The 24,363-nt window shown below is 37.0% G+C and overlaps 1 long non-coding RNA gene and 1 other non-coding gene across 6 annotated transcripts in view; both read right to left on the minus strand.

Annotated features, from left to right (window-relative positions):
- The window catches only part of LOC116668535, a 37,836-nt gene that overhangs the window by 11,105 nt on the left and 2,368 nt on the right, over positions 1-24,363 (minus strand). The window contains exons 3-6 of one of the 5 annotated variants that reach the window (XR_004325664.1): positions 15,839-15,913; positions 5,803-6,006; positions 1,196-1,289; positions 672-1,104 (exon numbers count right to left, since the gene is read on the minus strand). This is a non-coding gene — a long non-coding RNA (uncharacterized LOC116668535). Of the gene's footprint in view, positions 1-671; positions 1,290-5,432; positions 6,007-15,838; positions 15,914-24,363 lie in introns of those variants that run through there. The other 4 variants (XR_004325663.1, XR_004325662.1, XR_004325661.1 and 1 more) reach the window with 4 other exon arrangements.
- On the minus strand, positions 18,974-19,080 carry LOC116668759. Its single transcript, XR_004325998.1, has one exon. It is a non-coding gene; the product is annotated as a U6 spliceosomal RNA (small nuclear RNA).

Below are 24,363 nucleotides of genomic sequence, written 5' to 3' on the forward strand. Positions count from 1 at the left end.
CTATCACTTTTCAGCCTCTCAGAAGCATTTTAGGATATGTTTTGTTTATATTTTTTTCTTGGTTTCCATTCATTTTCTCCTTTTCTATAGGGTTCTCCTCTCTGTCTGTCTGGTCTATCTCTTGCTAGGAGAAAAACTGGCGATTGTCACCAAAAAAGTAGTAGAGGCAAAAGAGAGGTCAGATGGACAGAATAACCAGTTATAGAAAAAGAGACCCCATCTACTGAAGTCAGTCTAGCTCTGCATGTGTGGGAGATCAACCCAGGCCTTCTTGCCACATGAATGACAGGAAAATTGTCAGAGCAGGGCATGCCATCAGGAATTCTGGGCTCTGTTCCCACTGGAATTGTCAAGGTCCTGTGTGAAGACACAACCCAACAGAGGCCTGTCTTGGAGTAAAAAATATTAGAAAATCCCCTGTAACAGCCAGTATACTGAGCAAAGATAGAATTATCTCACATTCCCCCAAGCCTTGCTTTTCCCATTAAAAATTATGGGTGGAGATGTTTTGAAATACTTGCCTATCTTATCAACCCCAAATAAAATTTTCACTGCAGTCATAACAATTTTTACCTTAGATCCATTTAGAAATGTTTGCTGATGGTGCAAACATTCCTCTCGGAAATGTGCTTGCTTTTAAGACAATGCCAAACGAAACAATTTTCTGTGCATATAGAACATTTTATTTTGAAAATCTTTGCTGATATGTGCAAGGTCTGTGCAATGTCAAAAAACATATTTAATCAAACATCCCTTGGGAGAACAGCTTAGTACCATTAGCCTCATTATACAGATAAGAACACTGAGATCTAAATAGGTTAACTAGGGATTGTGGAATGCTTCGTAACAGCAGAGTGCTCTAAAAATACTGTGTGTACAAAAAGAAAAATGTGATCTCTTGTAGGAAAGGGACAGGGGAAAAAAGCTCAGAGGCGAGGAGAATTTACATTTTTGTTTTGAGAAAGCTTTCGTAGCTAATGTCAAAGAATACATTGTTCTCCTGAGCCATGTACAATTTTCTCATCCAGTATTTTGGGGAATTATGCGACTTCATCTCCAGAATTCAGGCAAATTAGATGCATATCCGTGGCTTTCCTCTGTGGACTACAAAGTAGTAAGAAAATTCTGGTTATGTTATTGTTATCACTATTGTGCATAACAGCACATTGCTGCTGATGCCATAGCCTATACAAACCTAATAAATAAATTGCAGGAACGTATCAACTCTTATTTCTTCATTCATCAAACATTTATGGAGTGGCAGCTCTGGATCAGTCAATGTGCTACGCCTGGAGATACAATAATAAATAAGATAGCCCCTTCTCTCCAGTAGTTTAGTACATAGAAGAGAAAAACAAAACATAATCAAATAATTGGAAGATAAAATGATTAGTAAAATTGGAAAGACATACGAACTACACTGGAAGAACCGAGAAAAGCACAACCTGCTCTGCTTAGAGAAAACAGCAAAAGAATTAGAGGATGTGATACTGGAACAGCATCTTAAAACAAAACAAGACCAACAAGGTGAAAGGCATTCCACACAGACAGATGCATACACAAGAGGGGGAGAGAAGTACAAAGAGCATAATATGTGACTTAGGTGTGTGGAGAAGGGGTGGGAAATGAATATGAAAGATGGAACAAAAGGCTATGTCATCAGTGAGGAGCTGAGGAAGGTTCTAAAAGAGAGAAGGGACACCATCAATCTTTTGTCCTGAAAAGACAAATCTGAGTAGAGAACAGACTGAAGAGGGGTGCATTGGAGGTAAATGGAGCCAATCAGGACAACCCGAGTCTATGCAGTAGTCCAGGACAGAGATGATGAGGACCTGAATCTTCTCTATGGCAGTGAGGGTAGAAAACAGCAAACAGACTCAAAAGATGTTTGGGTGGTAGAATCGCCATGATTCAGGGACCAACACTGGAGGCGATGACCTGGGGACTACGTGATGCTGATGTCATCATCTGAGTTAGGATTCTTGAGAAAAGAGTAGGCTTGAGAGAAGAGAAGAACTTGGGATTTTATGTACATATGATCTACTTTCTGAGTAAACAGAGTACAGGTAATAAAGTTGAACCCTGTATTGACTGTCTTGCAACACAATACAAACGTTGTCTTGAAAAAAAAAGCTCTCCAATTCCATCAGAAACTTCTAAGTATATGAGTTCAGTGGCACTTGTTTTGCAGTTTTCCTTTTGCTTGCCTTGAGAGTGATGCTTTCCTCCTTCTCCCCAAACATAAGCCTTGCAGACCTATTTCTTCATGTACAAGACTGTTGGAAGTCACGACAGCAAAGGTGCATGCAAAATGGGAATTGAAAGAGACAACTCAAGACATGCATTTCCATCCTTGGGTACCCAGCTTCTTGACAGGATACTGCATATGGATCATGCTATGTCTGAATCTCATTATCATCTGCAAAGATCTGTAATAAGTCAGTGTGGGAGGTCCTGGTTCTGACCATAAGAAGCAATTAATGACAGACTTGGAGATATTGTTATTCGGGAAACGGCTTCAAAAAGAAAGGGTCATAACACACTAACTTTGTGAGTGACACTGGCCATGGAAGAGTTTAAGCATAAATGTCCTTGGGTAACCACAACTGTGTTTCATAATCTGACCCAGAAGTTGCTGTGGCACCTTTGTTTCTGCCTGATGGAAAAGCTGTTTTCAGTTCAGACCCCAATTAAGAAATTATTCTACTCATCCCCGTGACACAACAGATCACAGCAGCTAGCCAGAACAATTCAATTAAAGATAGAAAAGGTAGAGAGTCACACAGAGAAGAAAACTATTCCCTGATCTATTTTATAGATCATAGTGAAGGGAAGTAACTTCATCTACTTACCTTTAAAATACATGCTTAAATTCTGAGCAATCACATAAGTAAAAATTAAGAATTTGGGGAAAATAATGAGTTTTCTTTTAGAAGAGAGCCATTTTAATTGCTCATTTGATTAAAATTTTCAAATTAAATGGCACACATAGCTAAAGACTTCTGTCTCACAGAACCATTCAAAGTTGCGCCAATCAATAAATAAACTGTAGCACTTAGCTGTTCACCTCAACTGCCTTCACAGGTATGATCCATATAGAAGGATGCAAATGTGGTCTCTCTGTTCTTCAAAGGGAAAATTCTCAGCATGCCTCCCTCCCAAAAAATTCAAATGTATCAGTTTGTTGAACATTCTGTCCAAAAATTAGATCACTTTTCCTTCTCAAACTTCAGATCTGGGTTCGTCAGTTCATTGTATTGTTCTTGTTGGAGAAGCAAAAGGATTCAAGCACTATTAGATATTTACTGATTATTGTCATATTATTTACCTTGCAGAGAAAGCTGTCAAGAATAACATAAATCTGGATGAACCTGAAGAATGTCATTCTAAGTGAAGTAAGCCAGAAAGAGAAATAAAAATACCACATATCACTTATATGTGGAATCCAAAAAAAAAAAAAAAGAAAAGGCAAATGAACTAATTTACAAAACAGAAACAGATTCAAGACATAGAAAACAAACTTATGGTTACCAGGGGAGGAAGGGATAAACTGGGAGTTCGAGATTTGCAGATACTAAGTAATATATATATAAAATAGATAAACAACAAATTTATACTGTATAGCACAGGGAGCTATATTCAATATCTTGTAGTAACTTATGGTGAAAAAGAATATGAAAACAAATATATGTATGTTCCTATGTGACTGAAGTATTGTGCTGTACACCAGAAATTGACAAAACGTTGTAAACTGACTGTACTTCAATAAAAATATATTTTAAAAAAAGAATAACATAAATCTAAAAACCTCTTGCTCCCTTTAGTTTGCATTGGTTTGAGAAACAAGAGCTGGTTATGGACAATGCAACATGAACGCAATTTAAGTTATTGGTCCTCATATACAGCCTGTTTTTTTATGACTTTTATTAAAATTTGAAGTATAGACAGTTACAATGTGTCAACTTCTAGTATACAGCATAATATCTCAGTTATACATACATACACATATATTCATTTTCATATTCTTTTTCATTAAAGCTTTTTAGATATTGAATATAGTTCTCTGTGCTATACAGAAGAAATTTGTTTTTATCTATTTTTATATATGGTAGTTAATATTTGCAAATCTCGAATTCCCAAATTTATTCCTTCCCACCTGCTTTCCCCTGTAACCATAAGATTGTTTACTATGTCTGTGAGACTGTTTCTGTTTTGTAGATGAGTTCATTAGTGTCTTCTTTTTTGTTTTTTTAGATTCCACATATGAGTGATACCATATGGTATTTTTCTTTCTCTTTCTGGCTTGCCTCACTTAGAATGACAATCTCCAGGTCCATCCATATTGCTGCAAATAGCATTATTTTATTCTTTTTATGGCTGAGTAGTATTCCATCGTTTTAATATACCACAACTTCTTTATCCAGTCATCTGGCAATGAACATTTAGGTTCCTTCCATGTGTTGGCTATTATACATAGTGCTGCTATGAACATGCAGGTGCAAATATCTTTTAGAATTAGAGTTCCCCGTGGATATATGCCCAGGAATGGGATTGCTGGATGATAGAATAAGTCTATTTCTGGTTTTTTGAGGAATCTCCATACTGCTTTCTATTATGGGTGCACCAAACTACATTCCCACCAGCAGTGTAGGAGGGTTCCCTTTTCTCCACACCCTCTCCAGCATTTATCGTTTGTGGACTTTTTAATGATCAGCCTGTGTTTTAATATTACTGGTCAAATGGACAATCCCCTTACAGTTTAGATGAGATAATTCAACTTATATTTCAATTATTTAAATGCATGGTTTCCACTCTCCTCCAATAGTGCTAATGATATTTTTATTTTGTTTTGCTGTATTCTACTTGTTTACTTGTTTATTTTACTTAAATGTTTCTGGTACCTGATTATCTTCAGGAAAAAAAAGACTTCATACAAGTCTTTGAAACTAAAACTGTCTTTAAAATATGTCCTCCAAAAGATAATTGACTCCTGTATCTTAGTTCCAAACAAAACATTCATCCACATAGTAACTTGAATTACATGGTGAGTTCATCAGAAAGCTATTTTGTTTAAAAAAAAGAAATATTCTATGGGAGCATTATTGAGATTTTTCTTGGCCAAAATTACTTCAGTCATGCTCACTGGGTTAAAACTTTGGAGAGTTCAATCATATATTTTTCATGAGCCAAAGAGGCCATACTCTTTGTTGAAGAAAACTTTTCCTCTGGAAGTTGCTTTTGATATTGTCACTATCCTCACCAGCTCTCTGTAACATCTGTCCTACCGAACCACAGAGTGTGACAAATGCATTTCAGGTTAACTAATGTTTCTAGCTAATCAAGCTCTTACTATTATAAATGATTAATAATTTTTCAACATAGATTCCATGTATTGAATGTGATTTTAAATATGCATTTTTTAAATAGCTTGTCCCACTTCAAATGAATAATGTCACTGCAGACCACCTCAAGGGTTGTGGCTACAGGGGAGGCGCTGCAAACAGAAATGCTTTAACCTTTTAAAAAGAGATCATTATTCAGTTCGTGATTACACTCATTCACATTTCTATCTGTTTTAAGTAATCCTATAGAAGATTTAGCCCACAGGTTTTTACTTTGCGAATCCATGCAAACTGATTTTAATATTTTTTAGTTCAACATTTGATTTGGAGGAAGAAGCAAGTATGGAATGTTCTTAATAAGCATCAGTTAAAGAAGAAATATCTTTCCTGGAAAAGTGGAGCGTGGTAAAAGGAAATGGTTATTATCCTCATTTCAGACTATTCCTAAAAATGTTTTCACCTGAGTATTTGGTCCATGGGATTAGGCAGAACAAAGGAATGTATCAAGACTTTGTCCAAGAGAAACAGGAGCCCAGTTGGTTCATCTGGAAATGGAGTCATTTTACAGCCATGTCAGCCTCCAGAAGTGCTCTGCAGCCCGCACCTCTGTTCTCTTTCAAGGCAGAACCTTGTGTTCAATCGGAGAAGGGGCCTCCGGAACCACCTGAACAAAAAGAATTCATTTAGGGCTCAGAGTTTAGAGAACGTATGTAAAACTTCAGTGGGTCTCTTTTCTCACACTGAGCTGTGGCATGTACTGAAATTACATGAATTCTGTTATCTCCTGTGACAAGATAGTTCTATGATTAGCAATTTGCGACTAAAAGTGCCATCTCAAAAATACCATTTGGAGTCAGTCAGCATAGAACTCTATCTATCCATTGCTTCCTATCAAAAAACATTGTATTAAATCCCACATTTTAAATGTTTCTGAAACTATAGCTATAGGACCTTTGGATCATAAATGTGTGTTTGTTTCTAACCTGGTAATCTTTCCATCTTACATTTACCTTGTCATTCACTCACTCATTCATTCAGCAGGTACTTATTGAACCCTTGTGATGTGCATAGTTCTGTGCTGGTCCTGTAAGTGTTCAAAAGAAGTATGAGGAAAGGATACTCCTATTAAAGATTTAAATGACATAAGACAAAAGATTTAGTACTAAAATGAGTGGGAAAAGGAGTCCAAAAGAGGAAACTTCTTCTGTGGGCTGTAGTGGTCAACAGTAAATTCACTTTAGCGTTACCCTAAAGCCAGAATTGTCAAAGTTGCTCCCTTTCCACTGCTGTCCTCTCAGTATCTCTGACTCCAGGTACCCACTGTCCTCCACGACTTTCCTCCTTCCTCCCACAAATACAACCTCCTACACAAACACAATACCAGTTAGCTCAGGGAACCCCATTATGCACTCTCCTCCCGAGCAGGCTGCAGGAGATCTTTGCTCCCTCCCCTTTGCCTGCAGCTCATCCAATCTTATCTATACGTTAGACTGTCTTCTATGTGGGGGCTTGTTTTCTGCTATGAAACTTTCCTGCAAAACATAGGCTTTTAGGACTAAATCGAAGAAATGGTTTGACCATGGTAATATTGAACATCAAATTGGGCAAGCTTTTGACCAGAAGGTCAATATATGTAACCACATGCTGTGCCAACACAATAGGCCAGCCCATGATGACAATATCTGTATTAAATCAGCTTCCCTGAAAATAGGGATAGATGAGGTGTCGACTGCAAAATTTCATTTGGAGAGTGCTCTCGGGAAACACACATGTAGGACATGAAGACGGAAGTTGAAAGCAGAGGAGCTGACCTGCCAAGTTGTTGCAGTTGAGGCCTCAGCCAATCCTCTAAGGAGCTCTGGAACTAGGGGGTTGTCCCATGCTGACGGATTGGGGCTGGACCTTTTCTCCACATACCATCCAGTCATTGACCACAAGCTGGCACTTAGTGGGAGTAGTTCCTTGGTAAAGGAACAGTGCTCTGTGGCAGTTCCCGTGAGAAACAAAGTGTGAGCTCACAGCAGCCAATACGCCCAGCAGCTGGGGGAGGGGCGTGTTATTCCTGAAGAGAGAATCTGAGTGGGGACCAAAGTATGAGGGCAAGGTTGGGGGAGTGTCTGTCAGTATTAGGGCGCCCTCAACACCCGAGTTCTTTTTAAGACTAGGTTTCCCACACTAATTGAGTGGACGCTGATATATTCCCTTCTATGTAGCCTACATTTATATTCTGTGATCAATAAACTAAGTTCGATGACTCATGATGGCTTGTCTCAATCACCTTAGTAGAGCTCCCAGGTGACAGTAACATGGTCCCTAGATATTCTAGATGATGCCACCAGGCTCTTGATGATCCTTCTTGAGGAATGCAGTGGACTTCTCATCTGAGGCTGCTGTTACAGGTGCCAAACTACCCCACATGCAATGAGTTCAGGCTTTTAAATTCATACACTCAGAAAGAAATTATATTTTTAACTGAAACTCTTTACCCTTGTACTTAAGAAGTTTGGTCTTTATGGAATCTATACATTTACACGTGTGAAGCAAAACAGCCTTTGAGTAACCATGATTTTGCAAACCCTTGATTTCTCAAGTAATTAAAGATGGGATTTCATACTTTCAATTTAGAAAGCAGTCTAAAATTTAATTTATCACACTGTACTTCTAAAAGGGAGTCTCATGAAGAGAACGAAGGTTCTCATTTTAGAACAGGTAATTTAACATGGTGGGTGCCATTTCATTTGAAATATTCACACTCAACCTTCTACCAAAAATAACTGGTGTTAAATTCAAAACACATCCCACTGGGCCAAAAATTTTATCCTCTAATTATCCGGTCTAAATTTATGATGGTCTCTGCTGAGTCTCTAATCTATTTAGACATACCCTTTTTTGAATCATTGTACTTGTGACAGAAATTCAAAGTTGTTATTTGGGGATCCTTAACATCATTTTGAAATTCAATTTATACCCCTCAAAATGTAATTTATGTCAAGTCATGAACTCTTTGGTCAGTTTAAAGCTGGAGAACTTTGGCATTATAACTCAGGAAGTTGAAAGCTATGGGGGATGGCTGGTTCAGCATCAAGCACACAAGTAAAAATAATTGACTTCAGGAAAGGGTGTAGCTCAGTGGTAGAGTGTTTGCCTAGCATGCGTGGGGTCCTAGGTTCAACCACCAGTACCTCTATTAAATAAATAAATGAATAAACCTAATTATCCCACCTAAAAAACCCCAAACAAAAAATGGCTTCATGCAAAGGGTCTAATAATTCAATTAAACTGGCAATCATATTAAGATAGTTGCTAATTTCCTGAAAAAGGATAAAAACTTCCCAGTAAGTAATCTCTAGAGGTATAGTTGATGACCCTTTTAGGAATGATTATTATACCCAGACAAATTGACATCACCATATCACAGTTAAAGGACTTGGCGCAATGCTTTATGAGACCCTCAACTAAACAGCCACATGTTCTCGTATTACCCACTCAACTGGGTTGGGGGTGGGGGGTGCGGGGCAAGTAGTACCGCTTATGGGAATATTGTTAAACCTCATTAGCAGAAGCAAACTGATTCCTCTAAGATTGTGCGTACAAACCAACATGCAGGGAGACCCTGTGATGAATGTGTTTATTGGAGCTAAAAGGAAAATTAGAGGTTGGATTCATGTCTCTCCCCAAGTGTAGCTGTGACTGAAATATAGCAGAGGGAGTGGTGGGGGCACAGAGGAAAGATTAGATGGTTTGGAAATAATTTATCCTTCCCAGTTCAATTGGAAATACTAATAAGGACAGGTCCTTTTGTCTTTCTCTTTGAGCTTTTAAAAGGCAGGATGTTCATAATAATGCTTAATACTTAAATAATGGCTTTCTTCTTCAAAGAGTTTTAAATACAGTAACTACATGCTTGAATCTGTTCTCAGCAGGCCAGGAGAGCCTCTTACCTCCAACCTAGCTAAATTGTTGAATGACACATGTTAAAATGCAGTGAGAGTGGAAAATACCAAGAAAATAATTGATCTGCAATCACCCCATAAAATCGTAGAGTGACTAGTTAAAATCCTGAGCCCTTTTATGTCCTTTCAGATCTACTATGTTTTTCAATAAAGTTTAATATTCTTTTTATTATTATTACAAAAGAAATATATGCTTCTTGCAAAAACCTTAGAAAATGCAAGCAAGGAAAAAAACATTTTAGTTAATTGCTAATTCTCTTTACATTTTGTGATGGTTGTCTTCAGGACCTTTGTCATTTCTTTGTTTTTAAAGAGTGCAGTGAGTCACAATGAACTATGAGAAGTTTAAGCCTGAAGTTTAAGCTTAACCAGAGAATAAACAACTAGTTCTAGCATAACCAGGGAATACAATGAGTCTGTAAAGAAATGGAAAGAGCAAGGTACATTTAAAAACAAGCAACTTGATTTTGTGTGTGTAATTTTAAGCCATCTATTCTTAAACAAGATGGTTTGGTTTCAGCTTTAGCAGCCAAAATATTTACTAGAATGTGTTCACCAGGTTTTGCTAATTTTTTTCCCTCTGAACCTTCTTTGTTCTTTATTCATGTAATCATTCATTCAGCAATTAAGTATTGAGACTATGATGTGTGAACAGCTTTGTGCTAGGAGCTGAAGAAGTTATTTAAACCAAGAAAAGCCTGAGAACCTGGCTCCTTATTCCTGAGTTGGACTCACCTAATTTTTAACATCATAATTAAATAACACTAATATATGAAGAAAGATTTGAATAAGTACCTAGAAAATAAAAACCTTTAAAGAGCTTAGATTTCTCGTTTCATTTATAAATGTTATATTTCACAACAGATTCTAGATCAAGCTAACTTAAGAATTTATTTTTCATACCACAAACTTGAGCCTTATCAAAACTACATAAACCTGCTTTCTCCACTGAGAAGCTAACTACAATATCTATGTATAATACTTCTTATAATATAAATTTCACCTCTAAAAGAAACATTATACAAATTATGGGGTAGGAAAAAGAAATTTTAAAGGTTAAAAAATTTTACTTAACTTACTAAGTAAAGAATTTCTAGTTCAATGAACTCCTCTGGAAGAGAGAAGACATTTTTTTTTTCCTAATATGTGCCTATAAGACTTCCTGCCTACCTTCAAGGACCAATAGGATAACACTCTCTCCAGGAGCTTCCTGGGTCAGTGATTATCTCCCATCTGTGAAATCCGAAGGCACTTATTATACACATGTCACATATAAGATATGCATGTAAGATGAAAATGTTATTGGTTACCTTGCTGTCTGAATATATTTGCCTTCCCAGGCTAGATTATAAGTGCTCTGAGGAAAGGCTGTGGTGATGGATAATGTTAAAAGAAAAAAAAAAAATGATTTCTGAATATGTCTGTGAAGGTGTTTCTGGAAGAGATTATCATTTGAAAAGACTGAGTAAGGGAAATCACCCTGTGGACGGGCATCATCCAATCCACTGAGGGCCTGAAATAGAACAGAAAGGGAGAGGAAGGGCAAACTTTTTCTCTCTTTGCCAGAGCTGGGGTATCTATTTTCTCCTGCCCTCACACATCAGTGCTTCTGGTTCTGGAGCCTTCTGTTCAGATCAGGACTTATACCATTGGCTTCCTCTGGTTCCTGGGTCTTTACCCCAGAAATTACCCCACAGGCTTTCCTGGTTCTCCAGCTTGCAGACGCAGTTTATGGGACTTTCCATAATAAATCATGTGAGCCAATTCATATAATAAATCTCCTCTTATATCTACATAGCCACATATATCCTTTTGGTTCTGTTTCTCTAGAGAACCCCGCCTAATCCAGCTGTCTCCCTTACATTTCATTATATTTTCCCAAAGTGCCTCCCAAACCACTACTGCTATTACTGCTACGTAACAGCAAGGGGTTCTATCAACCTAAATCCTAAGATGCTGCAATGCAGCAGCCCTGGTGATTTTCACAGTGCTGATTGTATACCTCAGTACACGTTCTCTTTAAAACTACACTAAATCCTGTCTACTTTAGTCAAGGTCCCCTTTCTTCTTCTTAAAAATACTGATCATTTTGTGGCTTCCTGTGTTTAACAATAAGAAGATTTTTAAATGGCTACTTGTAAACGAGGTGGGATAGGACAAAGAGTAACACAGACACAATCGCCTCATTCCCAGGCAGGCTCCAGACACCGTGTAGGAGAGCCACCCTTAGATGGTAAGGCTTCAGTCTTAGACATGGACACCAGGATAGGCAGGACCACTGTCCCAAGAGAGGAGAATGGTGAAAATTCAAGACCTTTTTTTTTCCCTCTAACAAAAAAATCATTTTATTATTCATCATGATGTTGTGGGCCAGAGATCAGCTGGGTGGTTTTTTTGTTCTATGTGGAGGTGACAGGGTCCAAGATGCTTTCAATTACCTCCTGGTGCCTTGGTGGCAATGGCTGGGAAGCCAGACTCAGGTAGGACATACACCTGTATGTGGCCTTTCTTTCCATCACAGTGGTCCAGTCAGACTTTAATGTGGCATCTTGGGGCTCCCAGAGGGAGTACCAAATACAAGAACAAGTACAGGGGGGAGGGTATAATCCAAGTGGTAGAGCACATGCTTAGCATGAATGAGGTCCTGGGTTCAATTCCCCCATACCTCCTCTAAAAATAGGTAAATAGATAGACCTTATTACATCCCCTCCCCAAAAAAATTTTTAAAAAAATGAAAGAACAAGTACAAATCCTTTCTGACGACTTAAAAGTTTGTCCTTTGCTTCATTACCAAAGAAGTGTTGTTTCATTAAATAATATTCTTAGGAAAAGATGTTTTGTTTTTAATAAGAACGTTCTTACTATTATTATACCTCACTTTTTAAAGTTGTGTTACTGTTTTTGCTATTATAAAGATCACACATACAGTCATGAAAGAGATGCAAACAAAATATAAAAGTATAAGGAATGAAGTAAAAATAATCTAAAATCCCATGGTAAACATCTTCATAGTTAGCTGTGTATAGATATATTATTTTATATATATATACACATATATATGACTTTATAAACATGACATTGATGCCACTTTATAACTTAGTCTTGGAGAGGCCCCGAGGAAAGAAAGAAAGAAAGAAGGAAAGAAGAAGAAAGAAGAGAAGAAAGATAAGAAAGGAAAAGAAAGAAAGAAAGAAAGAAAAGAAAGAAAGAAAGAAAGAAAGAAAGAAAGAAAGAAAGAAAGAAAGAAAGAAAGAAGAAGAAAGAAAGAAGAAAAGAAGGAAGAAAGACAGAAAGAAGAAAAGAAGGCAGGCAGGCAGGCAAGAGCAAAAGGGAAGAGTAGCTTGAATAAATTAGGTTTTCATTTTTCTCTAACTGCAAGAAGTCTAGAAGTAGAAAATGTAGGGCTGGTCAGCAGCTCCATGATGCAATCAGTATCCAAATTCCTTCATCCTTCCACTCAGCCATCCTAGTCCCAAGATGACCACTTCACCTCCCAATGCTGTATCCATGCTCCAGGTGGAAAGAAGGTCAAGATGGGAGGGAAAAGGGCAAAAATGTTCAAACCAGCTAACTCCTTTTATGGGTTTTCCTGGAGGTCCTACTCAAAAATTTCTGCTCCCACCTCAGAATTGGGAACATAATTGACTTCTTCTGCAAGGAGGACTGAGAAATACAAGTTTTTGTTTTGTTTTGTTGGCTTGCATGTAAGGAGGGGACAATGCACATTAGGAAGGCAACCATCCCTGCCACAGTAACTAATAAGTGGTATTTTTTTACGTACGTAGGTGAATGTATACGTACATATTCCCAAGAAATTTGATCTAAGAGAGGAAAAGATAAGATGAATAACTTTTATATAGAAAGAGAAGTCCAAATGTATAAGAGATTGATTTTAGAATTAAGTCTATGAGAATTCTCAACGAAAAGAGAATTTTTTTTCATTTTCAGTGCAAGTTAACAAATATCTAAGGTGTGACAGGAAAAAAACCAATCATAGAAATATTTTCCTGCCCTCAAGGATCTCAGTCTAGTGACAGATGTTCAAATAAACAATTTAATATAATATAAAAATCCCTAATACACTGAGAAATGCATAAAGGAATATGAGAGGGGTGAGAGAGCTTTGGAAAGGAATGTAGAGAAGCCTACCTGTGCCCTAGGCTTAAAAGATATGTAAAACTACACCAAGACGATAAAATAAGGGAAGGATTTTTCACAGCAACAGAGTGGTAAAATGCCATGTGTGTCAGGTGCTAACTGGCCCTTTTAAAACACTGTACAAGAGGTTCACATGTAGCCCAGGTTGCTCAGAGTTTGGTCTATGAATACTATGCACCACAAGTACGATACTCTACCCCCTGTGATTTTTATTCAGTTAAATCAGTGCTTCTGAATGTGCTCTTCAGAACTCTTATGCACATCAAAATTTGAGAACCCCAGGTCTAGCTTGATGGAAGGGAAACTGGATCAAAAAGACTATCCAGGACCCTATCAACATTTTCTGGTATTCCTGCCTTGTAGCAGTCTAACTACATTTCTGAATTATGTTTATTTTTAACCCCTTCTTGGACACTCCCTCCCTGAGGTCCTGGCTCTGAATCCATCCCATGGTGCTGATGTAGGCAAAACAATACAAAGACGTTGAAGCCCTGGGTCTGAGACTTTATCCACTTTTTGTGTGAAAGACCTCTTAGGTAATCTAATGAAGCTATAAACCTCACTTCTAAAAATAATGTTTTTAAATACATAAAACAATTATATTGAAATACAGTTATCAACATCTTGGAAAAAAGAAGTAAATTTTCAGCACTGTTATGTGCTTTTCTTAATGCACTAAATAACAAGCAAATGTATAATAAATTATATATACAGAGCTACACTACTGTGAAGGTTATGGTTGCTCAGCTTGAATAGAATATTAACAGAGGTCTTTGACAAAGCAACTTGTTTGTCATATCAAGCATGAAAGCATAGGTATTTTTTTTTCCTTCCAAGTTCATGGAAGTTTCTGAAATCACATGTGTCTCTGTGGACCCCACATTAAGAGCCCCTATCTAGGAGATAACTGAGTTGAGTTGGCCTCAGATGGATGCATGTGAGAAATGTGAAGGGGCAATTTGAATTACGACAATAGTTGGGGGGATGCTATTGGCCATTAGAGGACAGGAGGGCCAGGAATGTTGGATGGTCAGTAGTGTGCAGAGGAAGTCTCATACTACAAAACACTGCACTGTCCTGCATGACTCTCTAATGTCCTACCATATACACAGGTAGGTGAAAATCCTCTCTATAGTCTCCTGAACCTAAAATCTATCTCTGTTTTACACAGGAACATAAAAATAATACATGCTGAATTATCTAGGAAGGCAACTATGATGTAAATTGAGGGAGGGATACTTGTCATTTGTTTTGTTAAAAACTTTACTAAGGATTGTTCACCATTTTGGAAAATTATGTCACCGGTAGCAAAGCCACTGAAGGAATCTGAGTCTCAAATAACAAAACACCTGCATATTGTAGCTATTATATTCATATGACTCTACGTATGGATGTGCATAAGTAGGTGTGCATAGCCATATTTATTTAAATGTCAAACATCAAGTAACATATAAAATTAGTAGTTAATAAGATAAATGATAAAATGTAAAATAAAAATAGAAAGTAACAATACTGATAATATTGAGCTGAATATTGTTTTCCTTCTCTTAAATCCAAACTTGAACAGTGTAAGTAGATGAAAGCATGTAACTACTTCTTAATGTCTTCTAGTGTGGTCATATTCAAACATTTATTTACATGTCAAAAAGTACATTATTTTTGATAACTTACTATCCTTTTACTAATACATTATATAGCAGTTACGACATTATATTGATTGCTTAGACATTCTATATATTGTTAAGTGACATTAGCTATGCATTTTATTTCATGAGGTAAAGAAGGCATTATAAGATATTTATTACAAAAAGATGTATCTGGGTAAGATACAGTTAGGAACCATTTGATCCAGTCCACAATTTTCACAGAACTTCTCTAAAAGAGCTGTTAAACTACATGCTTCGTTCCACAAGAAGAAAAATGAACATAGAGGGAAAGTATAGGAGCTGAGAAGCAACAAGGAGCACAGAAATAGCTAAAAATATGTCAGTAAATGTGAATAACTAAGTACAAATTAATACACAGATTTTTTTATGTTTAATTAAGAAATACATTAAAACTTTAGATGTAACAAAATGGGAGCATTGAGGAGACAGCGGAGTTACATACACTAAAGAGTGAAGTGTGCCAGAACTGGTGGTGTGCTCAGCAAGAGGACAGAAATAGAAATAGAAATAAATAAGTAAATACATTAAAAGGACAGAAAAATAACTTATAATTTCTAAGCCAACAGAGAAAATTATGGGGCACATGGAAAACTTTATTTAATCCATTAGAAAGCAGAAATAGGGGAGAAAGCAAATAAAAACATGGTACATACAACAGAGTGTAGAAACATGTCTAAATAGATGAATAATACAATAAATGTAAATAGATTTTACTCACCTATAAAATGGTAGAGATTATCAGAAAGTATAGTCCAACTCTATGATGCATATGCATGACACACATAAAACATAACTGCACAGAGACAAAAAATAAAGAGATAGAAAAATGATATATGCTAAACCAGACAAACAGAAAAACATTGTAATAGCAAAAATAAAATGAGCCATAACAGAATTGAAGGCAAAAAGTATTAATAAGATAAAGTGAGACATTAAATAATACTAAGAATGCTACACCAAGAAAATATAGCAGTCTTCAACGTGTATGTACTTAAAAGCATAGCCCCCAGATATACAAAGCAATATCTTACTGAATTACTAGGAGAAAAGGATAAATTGACAACCTCAGTGGGAGATTTGAAACTGAGAGCTCTAACTCAAAATGACTAATAAGAATATTGAGGAGTTGAACAACAAAACTAACAAGCTTGATCCAGTAGATATGAATAGACTTTTACATCAAATGGAAAATATATATTCTTTCCAAGTGCACATCTTTTACAAATGACCACAAATTACATTACCAAAGAGAGTTCAGCAACTTCAAAGAACAGCTATTGTTTAAAACATGTTCTTTGCCCAGGATAAAAAAGAAAAAAAGATCAGAATTCAAAAATAAAATGTGAATTTGAAATGTTTGGAAAGAAACACAAATGTACTCCTTAAAACTTCTATGAATCATAGAGAAAATAATAATAGAAATTAAAACACTTGTAGAACTGAATGGCAATAAATGCACTACACAAAAGGCCCTCAGGAAGTACTCGCTGAATGAGTAAACTAGCATCCAGAGTTTCTGACCCCTAGGCTGATGGCTTTCAGTTGTCATTATGAGAAATACAAAGTGAAGTATTTGAAAAAACAATAGGTAAAAATATAGGACCAGGTAAATTCTAAATAAAGATAACAACTTTCAACCTGCTAGGCTAAGACTTCAAAAGATACCTAGGCTATCTAATAGAAAAAATATTTTTAAGACCTCACTATGAATGGCATTATTCTTACCACTTATGCGATAAATGGACCAGGAAGAAATCCGGTTTATAAAAGCAGCAAACAAACAAGAATTCTAGGGGGTACAATAATAAGTGAGCCATTATTAAGAACACCAGCATTCATTAGCTTACTTAACTAACCGAAAACCAGAACTTTATGTCATGCATAGAGTCCCAAACCTATCAGCTCTGCATTTAATAGCTTAACTAAGGTCTTCAATAAAGTATGAGTTGATAAAACAGAGAAATATTTCTTATTTTGCTTATTGTATCTATTTCAATTATTTTCTTCTTAAAGAGGAAAAAAAGGAATTATTTGGAAGAGTAAAATTAACGGGAAAGCAAATCAAATGTTTTATACCCTCTTCCAGAACAACAAATATTTCATTCACTTGGAAAGAAACAGTTTTTAACACCAGGTTTCATTTATAGGACTTTGCCTGCATTTTTGTGTGTACCATTCAATGGAAAATTACTGTAATAATCCTTACAATTCTAGTCTAGAAATATTTTACCTACAGTACACAAAGTTCATCATTAAGAATAGTTTAAGCAGGCATTTTGAGGTTAATAGACTCCATTCATTGTGTTACGTTTGCACTGTAGAGACAAATTGTATGCAAAAAAATAACAAATACTGTCATCCATTATGTAAATACTCAGGTATTTTTTAATTCATCATTTTGCTCTTTCTTCTTATGGACAAAATGTTTCTTTGCTTCTTTAGAATCAGGCCCTTAGTGGAAAAAAGTCATTGGATTTGCCTTTTCTTCACACTGGGTGGGTTTCTTTTTTAAATCCCCTTTTTTCAAATAAGGGAATGGATTTGAAAGATACTAATTTGAAATCCTCTGAGATTCAGTAGTGTTAAAGCCCTGGTTATAATAGACAATCTACATTCAAAGCACAGGCAGTCCCTAAGTTGCAAATGGGTTATATTCCAAAAGTTAATTTGAAAGTCTGCTGTTTAGAACTTGCAAAGGCATTTTGCCATGGAAACAAAGTTATAAATGACAGTTGAATTTCCAGGCTAGCCACAAAAGTCTACCTAACCTGTAATGTGTCTGAATCCAATTGCTTCAAGGAGAGGTTTGTAATAGGACATAATAGTCCACTGACAGGCTGATGGGTGGCTCACTTTATGGGTATCTCTCAATTTAGGGTTGTTGACTTGTCATTTTAATATTTCTTCATTTTATCCCCTAAAGATGTATTAGTCAAATAATAACACATTTCTGTCAAAAAGTATTTAACTCATTCCTCATAACCATGTGGATTATTTTAGGACTTTGATTTATCTTAAAGCAAAGGATAAATAAGTATTATTTTTTCTGTGATTAAAAACCTCAATTTTTTTCTAGAAGGTTTTTTTTCTTGATGTTTGTTTTTTGTTTAACCTGAAATGTACACAAATTAAAATTCCTTTTCTAATCATTTGTTTTGTTGGCAGTAATCTATGAAGATTTTTCTCTTGTTTTGTTTTTATTTGTTGATTATTTTAAAAGCCTTTGATAACAAGAGTAGCTTGACAAATATCAGTGACGGAGTCCATTGATCAACAACACCAAATGGCTTTTCACTTTTGCCATTTCACTTCTCCAACCCCGATGAAAAATATGTGGTTCCTAAATTCCTCAGGTGCCAGTCAGGGTCCCTCTTAACCTGGCCCCAACTACTTTCTCTGCCCCATCTGATAACTTCCACACAACATTTTGCACAGGTTTATTTCTTACCCCCAGCACTCTAGGCATTTTCCTAGTCTCATGCCATTGTTAGGGATCTTTCCCATTATAGTGGTCTCCTCTGACCATTCTATTTGAAGCCTATTCTTCAAGATTCCCCTCAAATTTCACATCTTCTGAACTAATAGGGAATAATGGAAAGGATGCATTAGAGTTACTCAGATCTAGGTATGAATCTCAGCTCTGCTACCTTTTTAGCTGTATGTATGTGAACATATGTTTAGCTTCTCAGAACCAATGTTTCTCATCTCTAGAATACGAACTAACAGTATTTTAATTACACTGTTGAAGGTTAAATCCAAAAAGTTAAGTTTAAAAAGCATAATGCCTGTGTTTGAGCAACCCATAGCAACTGATCAGTTGTCTTTTTGAACCCTGGTAGCAAAATTTTTTTTTTTTATTTTGGAACGCTTCACGAATTTGCGTGTCATCCTTGCACAGGGGCCATGCTAATCTTCTCTGTATCATTCCAATTTTAGTATATGTGCTGCCGAAGCGAGCACCAAATTTTATCAGAGCTATTCATTTCAAATGTTGTATCCCTGAATATCTTTTTGCACAAGTAAATTTTGTCTCCTTAACCAGATTAGTTTAAATTTACCTGGTTAAAATCTATCAATCAAAGTCCAGGCAGGAAATCAGAAACCATGCTAGGTATTTCAGACAGAGGGATTTAATTCAAGGAATTTGCCACATAGATTTTGAAAAACTGAAAGGGCAATGGAGATGTTGGAGGAAGTAGATAACACCTGCTGGGGTAGGCTAGGGCAGGGTAGAGAACTAAATGAAAAAACTTCGTTGCCTGGAGGAAGAGTCTTCATATGGTTAGTACCTAGGTCTCTGCTGGAGGTGTTGTATGGCTAGTGTTTATGCTAACAAGGGGCACAGTTGCTTAGTCCTGGTAGCACTGGAGGGATGGGGCACAGCTGGTGCTAAATATGCCAAAAGCCACTGAAGCTATTTTGTAGCTGTTATCTTTTGACAGTAATTGCAAATAGCAAGTAAGTCCTTTCTTTCACCTGCCTTCCAATCTCTAATTACCACAGTCTCCACTGGCCAATCCTAACAGGAAGTCAGCTGGTAAAGGAGTCTGGGAAATGTAGTTTCCAGACCTAGCCTCAGCATCCCAGAGCAGAATTAAAAGGGTGAGCTTGGAGCTGAGAGCAAAAGATAAATGATCAGCACAAAAAGTAAATTTGTTAAGGTCAAGGCATTTGTTCTTTGTACAGACTTCAATATAAAAGGTATTCTATAAATATTTCCTGACTGATTCCTTTGCAATGGACCCCTCCCTGAAGCATATTTGGATTATCAATTTGGATTAGATTCTTACAAGAAAGGAGTTGCTCTTATTCTATGTTGAGTAAGATGCCTAGTGTAATGTCAGTGTTCAATAGACACTGTTTCTAAGAAAATTAATATAGTAAATCATTTCAACATCCAAGTCCCTCATCAGAAGTACAGAAATGTTTTTGTAGCTGGGGTCACAGTTTGAGTTTAAACTGCTTTTTGCTCTAGGATTTGAGCATGTTGGGGCACATTTACAGAGCAGTAGAGCAGCCTATTTACAGAGGAAGAAAAAAAATTCATCCTAAGCGAAGAGAAGTACAAAAAGTTCGTTTCAAGGTCAATTGCCCAGTGTTAGAGGAAAAGGCTTCGTGGGGCATGTTGTCTATTCCATGAACTCATGCCTAGGACTCCGGTCCTGGAGCTACAAATAAATTATATAATTATATGCTTCACTATGATGTACACAGGAGTTTTGGACCTGAAGACAAGAGCAACAGGAGATGGTGCCCAGGGAAAACTGTATCTTGGTACAGACATGAATGCCCTTCAAGTTTGGGGTTGGTTGTCTTGGCACAGACAGAACTACAGTGGGGAAGTTTTGTTGGCTTTGGAAACAACTGGCGAAAATACCTCAATACGCCAGAGGAGGGGAGGAGGAAGACAGTGAATGCCATGGAGTTTCTCAGAGGGCTCATTCTTAGAGTGTACCTATGCAAATCCCTGGAGATTCTCAGCATCATCTGGAAGAAATCTGAGTGTGGATGGGGGAAGAATGTGAGTCTACTCTTAGAGAGTTCTCCCACAACCCCATTTTTTTGCTTAATCTGCTGTAACTTGGGGAAATGGGCTGTATTTGCATTTCCAATGTTTTAGGTCACTAGCTTCTCTAATTCAAAGATGAGTAGTTATTTGGTAAAGTCATCTTACATTATTTTAAAAATAAGAGTATCTTTATTTTACTTTCTTTTAGTAATGGTAATTACTATTAGTAATTAATTTTAGTTTTTGTCTTTTCAATAGAATAGTACTGTGTCTTTATCTTATATGTACAGTGTAAAAAGAAAATAAGATTAAAGTTCAGATGGGCTTGATTTTTAGAAAAATTTTATAAACACTTGAAATTAGAAATTAAATTAGTATTTTGTTTACTTCATTAAAAGTATTCAATTTATAAACAATTTCCCTAGTTTTTCCCATTAGCATACATCATTGTCCTTATTTTAAAGATGCCTACTTCATTTGTTTATTATATGTAAAAATTAAAGGCAGTTTATTGTATAAAGATACTCTACTTTCCATGAATTGTTGATTTGCCTGGTAATTTTAAAATGGAATTTGGTTTAAATATTTACTATTGAAATTTGTGGAAGAACTTTAAATTTGGTGACAACTGAATTTAGATTATCTAAATTTTCATTTCCTAACTCATTTAAATTTTATATTTCCCAGATTAAAATCTCTTTGTTATTTTGATAAAGTATTGCTCTGGTTTTGAACTTTTCATTTTTGAAAAAAAAAAAGGCAGGTAGTTTGGAGATAGTTTTTTCCCAATCCCAAGTCATCTTTGGCCTTATTATCCTTATAGATGCCTATCTCCTTCTTCTGTCTTTAAAATTGATTCATGTGTCATCTGGTTATGCTGGATAATGATCATGGTGTGTTCAACCCCAGGGCTGCTATCAGAGCCTCCTAAAGCCGTACAAAACATCAAAGAGCTGTTGACAGTCTAAAAGACAGATAGAGAAACCTTATTTTTTCTACCTAGAGAAAATCCTTATAATCTGTCTATTATTGTATTGCCCCTTCAGGTCAGGAACCTATTTAATAAGTCCTGGCCAGTAACCAGATAAGACTTTCCCCTCTTTGGAAGTAAGACTATCTCCAGTAGCATTGCTTTGAACCCGTATCATTAACATTGACAAATTTGGACTATTAGGATATCATTTTGTGATTAAGGAATTCCGTAGTCTTTCCTAATTGGTCTCTCTATAAAGAGACAACATAAAAGAACTGAACCATAGATGAGCAGTTTTCTTCAACAACCGAGTCAATCCTAGTTTAATTCCACGTCACGGAGAGAAAACTCATCTTATTTGTGAAAATCATGTGCTGTTTGAGCTGTTCTAAGATGTTCAAAGTATGGCCCATTGACTACCTTCATCAGAAACTTGTGGAGTGCTTATAAAATGCAGATCTCTGAATCCAAATCTTGGAGTGAGGGACTCATGGTAGAACCATTATATCTTAAACAAGCACCCCAGGTGATTTCTACTCATGTCAAAGGTTAAGAAGTAGTTCTCTAGGACTGAATTACTTTTTAGCAAGCCACTGAATGGATCTTTGTGATTTTTAAAAGAAAGCTAAGGCTTCCAAGGCTATTCTGGATAAAACGAAGACAGGAAAAAAGCCCCCCAATTGCTCTGAGTAATAAATTAGTTAAGAATTTGGGAATTGTCCCCAGATAGATTTAAAGGGAGGTAGCTTTAAGAGGCCCCAGAAATTTAGAAAAATGTAGAGAAGTTTCTTGGTAGAGTGAGGGTCCATACCAAAGCAACATAGTGGGCAGGGTGGGGTCTCAGGAGAATGACAGTCAGCGAGAAATTCCCGGTAATGATGGCCAACGTTCAACGTCAAGTTGCTTCCTATTTTATGCCTTGTTTCCTCTGTTTTAGGGAAGAAACTATTTCATCCATGGAGTAAAACATGACTGGGACAGCACAGTGAAGGATGGAGATTGCAGCAGGATCAAGAATTTGAAGCAAAAGTTGACTCTGGCCAAGTCCCTTCCGAAATATCTTTGGAAATATCAAGGAAGGTTCTGGACTTCCCTAACCTCACCAGGTCACAATTAGCCAGGATATCCTAATTATATAGCTATTATTTATTCATTGAGCATCCGGCATTTTCATGCACTCTGCCATTTAATCCTGCAAAGTAGGTTTACAGGTGGTAAGTTGAGTCTCAGGAGAATAACATGCCCAAGATCAAGCAATCAGTCAGTAACAGAGAAGATATTCAAGCCCAGATTTACCTGACTCCAAAGCCTTTCGCTCCACACCCACATTACACCACACTCCTCAGAGACAAAAAGCCTCTGGCTGCTTTAACTGGTATACCTCCAGATCAACTGCTTTGATCTCCCTCTCCTCTTCCAGACTCACACCAGTTCCCAATCCAGAGAGGAGAGCTTTGACAAGTAGTGTTCCCTCCGGCTCTGTTCTGAATTCTAACCCCCAATGCTGCTCAGAGAATTCAGCCAGCATAACTCTTCCACCTCAGCCTGCTGTCCCAGCTCTCTTCCTCATCAGACTTTCCCCTCAAATTTCCTAAAAGACAAGTTTCCATTTGCTGTTTGACTTTTGCATCTCTTTCTTTCTTTTCACCCTCCTGTATCTTGTTAAGAGCTGTGAAGGGTCCAAGATTTCATGCTCCTTGCAAGCTAATCACTTAGCCTGCCTACGGTTCCTTGGATGCTAGCAGAAGATCTGAGTCTTCCGGGTATTACACACACACAGCAAACAGCAACCAGCTTCCTGGTCACAGCAGTTCCCTTGCCTCCTGGTCTCACCCAGGGACAACATGGAGTGATCCCAGGTGATGCTGCATATGCCACGGGTTTGCATCACAGCTGATGAACCCCAAGCTTAGGAAACCTCCAATTTTCATAATGGGCTACAAGCAAACCTGCTCAAACTTTGCCACAAAAGGAGATGTTAGTATATTGGATGGTAAACAAATGTGCCTTCTACTCTAGTGGGAAACACTGTCTCTATCTTCTAAGTCTGTCTGCTTTTCAAGCATCCTGGAAAAGATAGTCTAGAAGAAAAAGCTGATGCCTCTGCTTACGAGATGTCCTGAATGTGACAGCTCCACGAGGAATGGTCTCCCAACATATTCCTAAATCACTTTCCACTAATCATACAGAAGCTTGCTCTCTCTAAAGTGATCAGTAATCTCCTAACTGCATGATTCAAACACTTTCTAGAATGCTGGAAGGGACCTCAAAGAACAACATTCAGTCATTTAAGAAGTATTTATTGGGCACCTACTCAGTGCCAGGCACTGTGTAAGGAAAAATAGCCTCAGTCCTCCTCCTCATAAAGGGAGCAACAGGCTCATACCTAGTATTTACCCACAGCAAATTGTGACAGTCTGTGGAAAGTCACAGAGGGAAAGGTACATGGTGATAGGAGGGCTAACATCAACAAGGGGTCTTGAACTTGTCTGGGAAGTCAGAAATGTTTTTCCTTACTCAAGTTAAAAGAGAGAAGAAGGTCATGTGCAGAGAGCCTGTGGCTGTTGGGATTACAGCACATTTGAGAAAATAAAAGAAGGCCAGGAGGTCTTCCACACAGGAAGCCAGGGGAGAGTGGTATGAGATCAGACTGGAAAAGGCAAGACCTCACATGTTCTGGTAGGCTACGTTCGGAATTCTAGTCTTATCTTAGAGCAATGAGATGCTGTTTAAGGGTTTAAGAGAAGTGGCATAGTCTTAT

The sequence above is a fragment of the Camelus ferus genome, chromosome 14 (assembly GCF_009834535.1).
Source record: "Camelus ferus isolate YT-003-E chromosome 14, BCGSAC_Cfer_1.0, whole genome shotgun sequence".
Taxonomy (NCBI): domain Eukaryota; kingdom Metazoa; phylum Chordata; class Mammalia; order Artiodactyla; family Camelidae; genus Camelus; species Camelus ferus.